The following is a 14,038-nucleotide window of genomic DNA, read 5'->3' on the forward strand; positions in this document are numbered from 1 at the left end:
ATCATTAAAAAGTAAGGAAACAACAGTGGCTGGAGAGGATGTGGAGAAATAGGAACACTTTTACATTGTTGATTGGAGTGTAAATTAGGTTGAAACATTGTGGAAGACAGTGGGGCAATTCCTCAAGGATCTAAACCAGAAATACCATTTGACCCAACAATCCCATTACTGATTATAAATCATTCTACTATAAAGACACAAGCACACGTATGTTTACTGCAGCACTGTTCACAGTTGCAAAGACTTGGAACTAACCCAAATGCCCATCAAAGATAGACTGGATAAAGAAAATGTGGCACATATACACCATGGAATACTATGCAGCCAGGAAGAAGGATGAGTTCAGGTCCTTTGCAGGGACATGGATGAAGCTAGAAACCATCATTCTCAGCAAACAAACACAGAAACAGAAAACCAAACACCACATGTTCTCACTCATAAGTGGGAGCTGAACAATGAGAACACAAGGACACAGGGAGGGGAACATCACACACTGGGGCCTGTCAGGGAGTGGGGGGTTAGGAGGGGAATAGCATTAGGAGAAATATCTAATGTAGATGTTGGACTGATAGGTTTAGCAAACCACCATGGCAAATATATACCTATATAACAAACCTTCATATTCTGCACATATATCCCAAAACTTAAAAAAATACATAAATAAATAAAATAAAGGTAAAAAATCTCTCAAGACAAAGCTAAAGAGCTATACTCATTATAATAAAATCTGAAAAAAATTATTTAAACCAATATCACAAAAACTTGCATTAAAACAGAAGAATCTCGACCTATTTCCGTCTGAATTTTTTACACTCAGAAAAACATATTGTTTGTCCTTGGTTTTTCTCTTGCTTGCCAGATCACAAATATATTTGATTGCTGGAAGATAAAATATGCATATAAATAATTTTCATATATGACTATAATAAACATGTTTATAACACACTTAATTTTCTGTTGTACATGATTAATATATATACTTTCATATATATATATTTTAAGGTAAAACAAAAAAGATAAGCTCTTTCCACTGATTTATTTGTATGAAATGATTTCTTGTATTTGTAATTGTAATTTTAAATATTTAAGTTTTTATATTACATGAATTTACAACTTACATTTAACAACACAATTATACACTTAATTTTTAAATAACACTGCTTATAATTTTTATTATCCTTTTATATATTATTTTTTACTTTTATTTTTAGTTCAGGGGTACATGTGCAGGCTTGTTACATAAGTAAATTTGTTTCATGGGGATTTGTTGTACAGATTATTTCATCACCCAGATATCAAGCCTAGTATCTATTAGTTATTTTTCCTGATTCTCTCCCTCCTCCCACCCTCCACCCTTCTATAGGCCCCAGAGTGTATTGTTCCCCTCTATGTGTCCATGTGTTCTCATCATTTAGCTCCCACTTATAAGTGAGAACAAGCGATATTTGGTTTTCTGATCCTATGTTGCAGTTTGCTAAGGATAATGGCCTCCAGTTCCATCCATGTTCATCAGAGGACATGATCTCATACTTTTTTATGGCAACATAGTATTCCACAGTGTATATGTACCACAATTTCTTTAGTGTATAATTGATAGACATTTAGGTGGATTGCAGGTTTTTGCTATTGTGAACAGTATTGCAATGAACATACCTGTGCATGTTTATAACACAATGGTTTACATTCCTTTTGGTATATACCCAGTAATGGGATTGCCGGGTCAAATGGTATTTCTTTCTGTCTTTTGATTTTTGAGGAATCGTTACACCATCTTCCACAATGATTGCACTACTTTACACTCCCTCCAACAGTGTATAAGTGTTGCTTTTTCTTCACAACTGCGCCAGCCTCTGTTATTTTTGACTTTTTAATAATACTCATTCTCACTGGTGCAAGATGGTATATCCTTATGGTTTTTATTGGAATTTATCTAATGATTAGTGATGTTGCATCACCATTTTTGCATATGCTTAATGGCTGCACATATGATGTCTTCTTTTGAAAAGTTTTTTCATGTTCTTTGCTCACTTTTTTTATGGTGGTTTTTTTTTTTTTGTAAATTTAAGTTCCTTATAGATAATAGATGTTAAATTTCTGTCAGATGCATAGTTTTGCAAAAACTTTCTTCCATCTGTAGGTTGTCTTTTTACTTTGTTGGTAGTTTCTTTTGCTGTGAAGAAGCTCTTTAGTTTAATTAGGTCTCATTTGTCGATTTTTGCTTTTGTTGCAATCATTTTCGGCATCTTTGTCATGAAATCTTTGCCAATGCCTATGTCCTGAATGCTATTGCCTAGGTTGTCTTCCAGAATTTTTGTACTTTTGGGTTTTACATGTAAGTCCTTAATCCATCATGAGTTAAATTTTGTATATGGTGTAAGGAAGAGGTCCAGTTTTGATCTTCTACATATGGCTAGCCAGTTATCCAGCACTACTCATTGAATAGAAAATCTTTTCCGTGATTGCTTGTTTTTGTCAAGTTTGTCAAAGATCAGATAGTAGTAGGTGTGCAGTCTCATTTCTAGGTTCTGTATTCTGTTTCATTGGTCTATGTGTCTGTTTTGTACCAGTACCATGCTGTTTTGGTTACTGTAGCCCTGTAAAATAGTTTGAATTCAGGAGCTAACTTCCAGCTTTCTTCTTTTTGCTTAGGATTCACTTGACTATTTGGGCTCATTTTTGGTTCTATATGAATTTTAAATTTTTTTTTCTAGTTCTATGAAGATTGTCAATGATAGTTTAATAGGCATAGCATTGAAGCTGTAAATTACTTTGGGAAGTATGGTCATTTTAACTATATTGATTCTTCCTACCTATGACCATGTAATGTTTTTACATTTGTTTGTGACATCTCTGATTCCTTTGAGAAGTGGTTTGTAGTTCTCCTTGTAGAAATCTTTCATCTTCCTAGTTAGCTGCATTCCTAGGTGTTTTATTCCTAAAAATTTTATTCCTGAAAATTTTATTCTTTTTGTAGGAACTGTGAATGGGAGTTTGTTCTTGATTTGACTCTCAGATTGACTCTTGTTGGCGTATAGGAATGCTAATAATTTTTCCACGTTGATTTTGTATGCTGAGACTTTGCTGAAGTTGTCAGCTTGGAATAAAAAGTAATTCAGATATAAAAAAAAATTGGGGCTGAAAAATTTGAAACATAAATATTCAGATTTATTACAGCATTTATTATATTATTACCTATATTCCATTAGTTTGATATATGAAAAAGCAAATTCACATAATTAAAACTCTTGAAGGAATTCATATTAAAGAAATACTTCTTTTATACATTTCTAACCATTTGGTTGAATTCACACAAGAAGATTTGTAAAAATATGACATGATTGAGGAATCAGAGTACCTCTAGGAGAGGGATAGAACTCTGTCATAAATATTTAATTCATAAGTAAAATTATTTCAATTTTAATATTAACTTTAATCAAATGAAAATATCTCAGCCTCCACTTGTGGAAAAAGGCACCAAATATTTTGAGAATATCTAAATTATTATCATCTGTTACAAAATGAGTAAATAAACCATGTTGTACATTCTATGAGCTTTTTAATGCTTTGATATATTAAATCTTAAACCAACTCAATTGCTTCACTTGCTGATCTGTACATTCTATTGTATTGAACTATAGAAAATAACTATTAAGCACAGCATAAACTTTTACTTAATTTATATTTAAACTTTTTTTTGTTTTTTACATTTAGTTGACATTTACTCCTCTGATTAACTTTGTTATTAATTAAAATGGAGTAAGTTTGCTTTGCTGATATTCTGGATAGGACACACAGAATGCTGATAAAATTTGAGACAGTAGCAACAGCTAAATGTTGACAGCATTGAAGATTTTGTGTTACTTTGCACCAGAATGACAGTACTTTTTGTCTTTCCTTTCAGAAACATAGTAATGGACAGAAACAGTGTCCAAAAGAGATGCAGTCAGCTAGGGATAAATAAAATATGACTGGTGAGAACTCAGCAGAATTTCTTCATAAAAACTGTAAAAATGGTGACTTAATATTTTTTGAATGGTGTCCTTTCACAGACAAAGCAGAACTGATAGATTAATAGTAGGTATTTTGTTGAATGAGACATTTTGAAACTTCTAAATTTATTCTCGACTTTGATTGATGCTAAGGTATGTAATTTGGTTACCTATTTTGTATCGTTTGACTCTAAAAATGCTTTAAACATGTATAGATAGAAGGCTCTAGGAGCACTTTTAAAGTATTTGCATTGTACACTTTACACACATAATGTGGATAGTTTCTCATGACATGATTGTCTGTAGATAGAAGGCTGTATGAGCACTTTTCTAAAAGCTGATGATACAAACAGAAAAAAAAAATGATGATGGAAACCAACAAAAATATACCTGAGCTGAACAGGACTTATTAATTCATCAGGAGAACCTTGGCATGAGAAACAAAAGACATAACTAATGGACTAAAGAATCAATGGGAGAGAGAAAATAAAAATATCTAAACAGTATAAGTGCAGTTAGGAGACAGGTTATGAGGCATAATTGCTAATATCTTATCAGTTGTTCATGCCCTAAGTTAAAGAAGAAAATTATTTTTTCTCAGATATGTCCATTAAGAAGTGCAGAAATATTCTGGAGTCAGAGTGAAAAAGAAAAACCTAGCCATGTTCTTTGATGGATATTTTGTAGTAGAATTCAATTTACATTTATGACTCTTCATACAGTTTTTAAAACTCTACAAAACAATCATAAAGTATCTTCATCATATAGTTCCTCTTTTTTAAATTATACTTTAAGTTCTAGGATCCATGTGCAGGACATGCAGGTTTGTTAAATAGGTATACACGTGCCATGATGGTTTGCTGCACCAGGAGATGGCATCCCATTGTGGTTTTGATTTGCATTTGTCTAATGACTAGTGTTGATGAGTTTTTTTTATATGTTTATTGGCCACATAAATGTCTTCTTTTGAGAAGTGTCCGTTCATATCCTTCGCCCATTTTTTGATGGGTTTGTTTGTTTGTTCTTCTTGTAAATTTGTTTAGGTTCTTTGTAGATTCTGGATATTAGCCCTTTGTCAGATGGATGATTGCAAAAATTTTCTCCTATTCTGTAGGTTGCCTGTTCATTCTGATGATAGTTTCTTTTGCTGTGCAGAAGCTCTTTAGTTTAATTAGATCCCATTTGTCAATTTTGGCTTTTATTGTGATTCCTTTGGTTGTTTTGATCATGAAGTCTTTGCCCATGCTGATGTCCTGAATGATATTGCCTAGGTTGGCTTCCAGAATTTTTTATGGTTTTAAATCTCACATTTAAGCCTTTAATCTATCTTGAGTTATTTTTTGTATAGCATGTAAGGGAGGTGTCCAGCTTCAGCTTTCTGCATATGGCTAGCCAGTTTTCCCAACACCATTTGGTAAATAGGTCAGTAAATAGGGAATTTTTTCCCCATTGCTTGCTTTTGTCAGGTTTGTCAAAGATCAGATGGTTTTAGATGTGTGGCATTATTTCTGAGGCCTCTGTTCTGTTCCATTGGTCTATATATCTGTTTTGGTAACAGTACCATGCTGTTTTGGTTACTGTAGCCTTGTAGTATAGTTTGAAGTCAGGTAGCATGATGCCTCCAGCTTTGTTCTTTTGGCTTAGGATTGTCTTGGCAATGTGGGCTTTTTTGGTTCCATATGAAATTTAAAGTAGGTTTGTTCTAATTGTGTGAAGAAAGTCAATGGTAGCTTGAAGGGGATAGCATTGAATCTATCAATTACTTTGGGCAGTATGACCATTTTCACAATATTGATTCTTATTATCCATGAGCTTGGAATGTTTTTCCATTTGTTTGTGTCCTCTCTTATTTCCTTGAGGAGTGGTTTGTAGTTCTATTGAAGACGTCCTTCACATCCGTTGTAAGTTGTATTCCTAGGTGTTTTCTTTTCTTTGTAGCAATTGTGAATGGAATTTCACTCATGATTTGGCTCTCTGTTTGTCTATTATTGGTGTATAGGAATGTTTGTGATTTATGCACAGTGATTTTGTATCCTGAGACTTTGCCAAAGTTGTTTATCAGCTTAAGGACATTTTGGGCTGAGATGATGGGGTTTTCTAAATATACAATTGTGTCATCTGCAAACAGAGACAATTTGATTTCCCCTCTTCCTATCTGAATACCTTTATTTCTTTCTCTTACCTGATTGCCCTGGCCAGAACTTCTAATACTATGTTGAATAGGAGTGGTGAGAGAGGGCATCCTTGTCTTGTGCCGGTTTTCAAAGGGAATGCTTCCAGCTTTTGCCCATTCATTATGGTATTGGCTGTGGGTTTGTCATAAATAGCTCTTATTATTTTAAGATACGTCCCGTCAATACCTAATTTATTGAGAGTTTTTAGCTCTTATTGTTTTGCGATAAGTTTCATCAATACCTTGTTTATGGAGAGTTTTTAGCATGAAGGGGTGTTGAATTTTATGGAAGGCCTTTTCTGCATCTATTGAAATAATCATGTGATTTTTATCATTGGTTCTGTTTTTGTGATAGATTATGTTTATTGGTTTGCATTTCTTGAACCAGACTTGCATATCAGGAATGAAGCTGACTTGATGGTGGTGGATAAGCTTTTTGATGTGCCACTGATTTTGATTTGCCAGTGTTTTACTGAGAATTTTCGCATTGATGTTCATGAAGGATATTAGCCTGAAATTTTCTATTTTTGTTGTGTCTCTGTGGGGTTTTAGTATCAGGATCATGCTGGCCTCCTAAAATGAGTTAGGGAGGAGTCCCTCTTTTTCTATTGTTTGGAATAGTTTCAGAAAGCATGATACCAGCTCCTCTCTGTAACTCTGGTATAATTTGGCTGTTAATCTGTCTTATCCTGTACTTTTTTTGGTTGGTAAGCTATTAATTGCTGCCACAATTTCAGAGCCTGTTATTGGTCTATTCAGGGATTCGGCTTCTTCGTGGTTTAGTCTTGGGATGTTGTATGTGTCCAGGAATTTATTCATTTCTTCTAGATTTTCTAGTTTATTTGCGTAGAGGAGTTTATAGTATTCTCTGATGGTAGTTTGTATTTCTGTGGAATCAGTGGTGATATCTCCTTTATTATTTTTTATTATGTCTATTTGATTCTTCTTTTTTTTTCTTCTTTATTAGTCTGGCTAGGGGTCTGTTTTGTTAATCTTTTCAAAAAACCAGCTCCCAGATTCTTTGATTTTTTGAAGGGTTTTTGTGTCTCTATCTCCTTCAGTTCTTCTCTGATCCTAGTTATTTCTTGTCTGCTGCTAGTTTTTGAATTTGTTTGCTCTTACTTCTCTAGTTCTTTTAATTGTGATGTTAGGGTGTCGATATTAGATTTCCCTCATTCTCCTATGGGCATTTAGTGCTATAAATTTCCCTCTAAACACTACTTTAGCTGTGTCCCAGAGATTCTGGTGCATGTCTTTTTGTTCTCATTGGTTTCAAATAACTACTTTATTTCTGCCTTAATTTTGTTATTTACCCAGTAGTCACTCTGGGGTAGGTTGTTCAGTTTTCATGTAGTTGTGTGGTTTTGAATGACAACGTACCAGTATCTCTGAGACACAGCTGAAGCAGTGTTTGTTTGAACAACCCTTCAAGAAAAAAATCAATGAAATCAGGAGCTGCATTTTTGAAAAGATTAACTAAATAGATAGACCACTAGCCAGACTAATAAGAAAAGAGAGAAGAATCAAATAGATACAATAAAAAGTGAAAAAGGGGATACCACCACTGATCTCACAGAAATATAAACTACCGAGAGAGAATACTATAAATACCTCTATGAAAATAAACTAGAAAATCTAGAAGAAATGGATAAATTCTTGGACAGTTACACTCTGCCAAGACTAAACCAGGAAGAAGTCGAATGCCTAAATAGACCAATAACAAGATCTGAAATTGTAGCAGTAATTAATAGCCTACCAACCAAAAAAAGCCCAGGGCCAGACAGATACACAGCTGAATTATACCAGAGGCACCAAAAGGAGCTGGTACCCTGCCTTCTGAGACTATTCCAAACAATAAAAAAAGAGGGACTCCTCCCTAACTCATTTTAGGAGTCTAGCGTGATCCTGATACCAAAACCTGACAGAGACACCACAAAAATAGAAAATTTCAGGCCAACACCTCTGATGAACGTTGATGCGACAATCCTCAATAAAATACTGGCAAGCTGAGTCCAGCAGCACATCAAAAAGCTTATCTTCCACGATCAAGTCAGCTTCATCCCTGGGATGCAAGTCTGGTTCCACAAACACAAATCAATAAACATAATCCATCACAAAAACAGAATCAATGATAAAAACTACATGATTATCTCAATAGATGCAAAAAAGGCCTTTCATAAAATTCAACACCCGTTCATGCTAAAAACTCTCCATAAACAAGGTACTGATGAAACTTATCTCAAAGTAGTAAGAGCTATTTATGACAAACCCACAGCCAATATCATACTGAATGGGCAAAAGCTGGAAGCATTCCCTTTGAAAACCAGCACAAGACAAGAATGCCCTCCCTCACCACTCCTATTCAACATAGAATTGGAAGTTCTGGCCAGGGCAATGAGGTAAGAGAAAGAAATAAACGTATTCAGATAGGAAGAGAGGAAATCAAATTCTCTCTGTTTGCAGATGACATGACTGTATATTTAGAAAACCCCATCATCTCAGCCCAAAATGTCCTTAAGCTGATAAACAACTTCAGCAAAGTCTCAGGATACAAAATCACTGTGCATAAATCACAAACATTCCTATACACCAATAATAGACAAACAGCTAAATCATGAGTGAACTCCCATTCACAATTGCTACAAAGAGAAGAAAATACCTAAGAATACAACTTACAAGGGATGTGAAGGATGTCTTCAATAGAACTACAAACCACTGCTCAAGGAAATAAGAGAGGACAAAAACAAATGGAAAAACATTCCATGCTCATGGATAAGAAGAATCAATATTGTGAAAATGGTCATACTGCCCAAAGTAATTGATAGATTCAATGCTATGCCCATCAAGCTACCATTGACTTTCTTCACACAATTAGAAAAAACCTACTTTAAATGTCATATGGAACCAAAAGAGAGCCCGCATTGCCTAGACAATCATAAGCAAAAAGAACAAAGCTGGTGTCACCATGCTATCCGACTTTAAGCTATACTATAAGGCTACAGTAACCAAAACAGCATGATACTGCTACCAAAATAGATATATAGACCAATGGAACAGAACAGACCTCAGAAATAATCCCACACATCTACAACCATCTGATCTTTGACAAATCTGACAAAAACAAACAATGGAGAAAGGATTCCCTATTTACTAAATGGCATTGGGAAAACTGGCTAGCCATATGCAGAAAAGTGAGATTTTTTTCTATTTAATTTCTTAAAAATTATTGCTTACCATTAAGCAAAAACAATAAGACTCAAAGTGCAGTATCTTATGCTAACACTATTTGGATTCCTTGGAAAAGAATATAGCTATAAACTAAAATGAATGGTAAAATGGACATCATTCGTTATATAAGATAAAATGGCATTTCTTTTTGAACTACCTTGAGAGTAACAAAGTATTATGTTGATTTCTCTTGAATTAATCACTAATAGTTTCAGTTTTATAGCATTTAAAAGAGCAATATGATTAATGAGCTATTTTAATACTGAAAAGTACTTTAACAAAGTATTAGACTACATCTGAATACAATTTAGTAAGTAGTATCTCTGCATTTTAAGGGCATATGATTTAAGACATGCTAGTATTTAGTTTTAGTATTTAGTGTTTTGTATTATCTGAACCAACAGACACAATAAAATCTTAATTGTGTATTAAATAAAATTATTTAATATTTGCAGTGGCTTGAATGGTTTGTGTCCCCTGAAAAATTCATGTTGGAAGTTAAACCCCAATGTAATAGCATTAAGAGGGAGAGACGTTAGGAGGTGATTAGGTCATGAGGGAAGAGTCTTCATCAATGATATCAGTCACCTTAAAAAAGGGCTGGAGGAAACTAGCCAGCCCATTTTTGTCCTTCCACCTTCCACCATGTGAAGACATAGTGTTCCTACATTCTGCCAGGTAATGATGCAGTAAGAAAGTCCTCACCAGACACTACTGGTGTCTTGATCTTGGATCTCTCATCCTCCAGAACTATAAAAACTAATTTTTGTTTTATATAAATTACTCAAAGTATTTTGCTATAGCCACACAAATAAACTGAGACAATATTTACAAACAATATGCATATCTTTTTGTAAAAACTATGTTTCTTAAAACCTAAAGAATGTTTTTCTGGAAAGAGTTTCAAAAAAAGTTTGATTTTGGAGAAAAACTGATAAGAAAATGTTTTTCTAATTTTTATTGATGTTTAGGCATCTGCATGTATTTGAAAGTTTTGTACATGAGTCTTCCAATATTTCATGTCAATAGCTAATGCACACATAATCTTGATAGTGCTACTATGTCACCTTGGAATACATTTTATTAATAATAATTGAAGTAATAGTTGTTGGTAACAGTTTTTAAAGTTTTATTTTGTGCTAGATATGATACTAAAGTCTTTACATATATTGACCAAATTTATTTTAAAACAATCTTGTTAAGAAGAGACACTCATAGCCTAGTTATAAAATAAAATACCTGAAAATAAGAAATAGTAGATCAGCGACTGATGCAGGCTGAGACAATTTAGGAATCAGGCTTGAGAAATAAACCTCAATCTGTTTTTCAACAACATTTTAACTATATTGATAGTAATAAAATCCATGATTTACTGTGTATTAATATATAAAATGTTTCTTAAAGCAAATTAGTTGGCATACTCGAGTAACATAGTAATTCAGAACTATAAAAAGTATTAATTGCCATATAATAAATATATTCCTTGATTACTAAAAGGCCTCCTTTAAACCTAATGTATTACTACAACACTGATACATGAATATTGAGTGAAATAACTGGTATGTGAATAGTCAGTGAAATAAGACTCATTCTACCTGAGACAACTTTAAAGTCACACATGGATTGTGCTGATTGTGAGAAAAAATATACTTTTAAAAATTCAGATTATATGTGTTTCCATACATTCCAATCATTAGAATTTGCATACTGCATAAAGACTCGCAGATCATGTCTAATCTTTCCTACAGGAGAGTGAAGACCATTATTCTGTTCCTGTGATTCTTCAAGTGTAAAGCTTGATAGAGACTGAATTGATTTGGTTAAATTGTTGCAGTCAAATCTAAAATGAACATGTGTCAGATAATTTACTTAAGTCATTAATAATGAATAAATTAATAGCTGTAACAACTTAAAAAGCATTTGAAAAGCTTAGGATATATAGGCAATTTAACCAATATATTTTAGGAGATTACTGGTTGGATACAAAACTAGTGAATGTGCAAAAGTGCAAGAAACCACAATATCTGGCTTTCACTGTTATTTGAATCTCTACCAGACAAAAATCCACATGTTAACTTCTGCTCAAGAACTTAAAATTACTTTACTAATAAAATGTCATACTCTGAACTTCAGTGGACAATAACTTCTTATAAATATGTCTAACATTTAGAATAATTTTTAACACTAAGCTAAACATTTTTTAAAACTTAAAAGATCTCATTTCATTTCCATTTCAGCTAATCTTCCCATGCCTTAAACTTATGTTCCTTCCATCTCCAAAATTTTAAAATTCAGCCTACGTATGAACCATTTCTTATGGGTTTCTTTCTCTTATTTCCACTACATTTAAACTTGATATTTGTATACAGCCAACCCTATTGTTTACAGGGTACAAACTAGCTCTTGACTTTATTTACCTCTAACCTTAACCTAAATCTTTGGTTTATTTTGAAACCTCTTTGTTGCCAGAATCGTCCCCTTTCTAACACACTGCCCTTTTTAACACAATCCAACACATCCCAGCATGCCCCTATTTTTCTTATGTGTTTCTACTTCTTTGTGGCTGAAGATAATGACAATTTCATTCTGGTGTTATTACTCTTAAGCATTTCTTCAGCCTCCAATCTTCCTTTAATCTAATTTTATTCTTATGTCAGTAATGCCTACAGCTTTCTTGGGGGGATATTGCATTAAGAGGAAGATAATATGTGGTTAGCACACACATGCATGATAGTCTACCTTCCAGGAGAGTCCGGCCCAACAAACCAAATGCTTGTTTTCCTTTGGTCTGGAATGAAATGATGATCTGATGACATTGTAGTCATTGTCTACTAACTGGAAGAGCCAAATTAGCTAGAAATAGGGAGATGCCGGGAATAGGATGAGGGTACCGAGTAGTATTTAAAACTCATATTTATTCCTCCATTAAGAATCTTTTTTCACAGAACTACCCTGATTCTATCTTTAGACTTGCCTTGTTTGCAATTATTATCATTTATAAAGACCAAATAAAGACAATCTCAAAAACGTTGATGTTTCTTTTGACAGACTTCAACAACCCTTTCTTTTTGAGGCTCTCTGTAAGCATATTATACTCTCGTTTACTTTGATTTGATATATTTATATCACCTATTTATTTGTTGTTTTAGAACAAAATGTGAACTAATGTTGTAATTTGGAAAAAAATATTAATTACAACTCTGAAAACTCATTGGTTAAATATAAAGTAGAAATTAGATTATTTCGTGCTATGCTTTGCATTTGGGTAGGCACTTAAATCCATCCTTCATCATTGCCAAACATTATTGCAAGCAGTATCTATTTTCATAAGGTTTAAACTTTTTCAAGCACAAAATTCACAATGTATAAATTAAAAAGTGCTTATTAGCAGACACATTGACAAACATTCCTTAAATACTATCACAGAAATTTTTAAAATACATACTTGAGGTATTCTTGTTAATATGTATTTATCAATAGAAAACAGATCACAGAAAGAATCTGCCTTCTCAGAGTAAAGTGTTGCTTTCTATTTTTATTTATGTCTGAAGAAGAAACACTGGAGAAGTCTTCCTATTAAATGAAACTCACCAAGTGTGATAATAACTGACATTCAATAATAGTAAAAGTTTAAACATTTTTCATATTGAATTCCTAAGGCTACTCTTTAAATGTATTGAATTGAATTACCTTAAACATTTTCTTTCATTTCACTGCATTATTTGCTTTTGTGTTTAGAATTAATGTGTTTTAAAATATTTGAATATATGACATTAGAATGCATGACTATTAATCTTATTAATGAGCTATGATTATAATAGAACTAACATTTTGCCACAGAATAATAATGGCTGATCCTTACCTAGGAAAACTTTCCGTAATCAGTATGAATGAACCAAGATATCCAATCTTATTTTCTTTAAAAACTTACATTTTATTGCTTTTTGGCATATTTAACACTAAATTTATTGGCCTTTTGGAAAGTATCACTATGATTCAATTTTCATCAAAATAACAAACCTCTAGACAAACTATAAAATCTTGTGATAGATCTTAAGCTCAGTTCATAAGCCATGAAGCACAATGCCCTAGGACCAGAAGATTTTTGTGTAATTACATAGACATTACATTATATATAAGCACTGTCAAATAATGTGAGAATTTGACATTTCAATTGTTCACACTTGCAACAGACATTATTGCCAGCTACAGGAGATGAAAAGATGGCAAATGAGGTATGGAAGTAAGAAGGAGCAAAGTTCAGAAAATAGTAAGGACAGGGCCAATGTACAATTTTTTTAATGTATAAACTGACACCTTTTGTTTCTAATTGTAATGGTTAATATTAGGTGTCACATTGATTCGATTGAAGGATGCTTAGATGGCTAGTAAAGTATTATTTCTGGATGTGTCTGTGAGGTGTTGCCTGAGGAGACTGACATTTGAGTCAGTGGACTGGGAGAGGAAGACCCACTCTGAATGTGGGTGGGCACTATCCAATTGGCTGCCAGGTAAAGAGCTGGGATAAGCTGGCTTGCTGAGTCTTCTGGCTTTCATCTTTCTCCCATGCTGGGTAGTTCCTTCCATTCCTCTCGCTCTTGGAAATGAGACTCCACGTTCTTTGGCTTTTGGATCTTGGACTAACACC

The sequence above is a fragment of the Pan troglodytes genome, chromosome 3, assembly GCF_028858775.2.
Source record: "Pan troglodytes isolate AG18354 chromosome 3, NHGRI_mPanTro3-v2.0_pri, whole genome shotgun sequence".
In the NCBI taxonomy this organism is placed as follows: Eukaryota; Metazoa; Chordata; class Mammalia; order Primates; family Hominidae; genus Pan; species Pan troglodytes.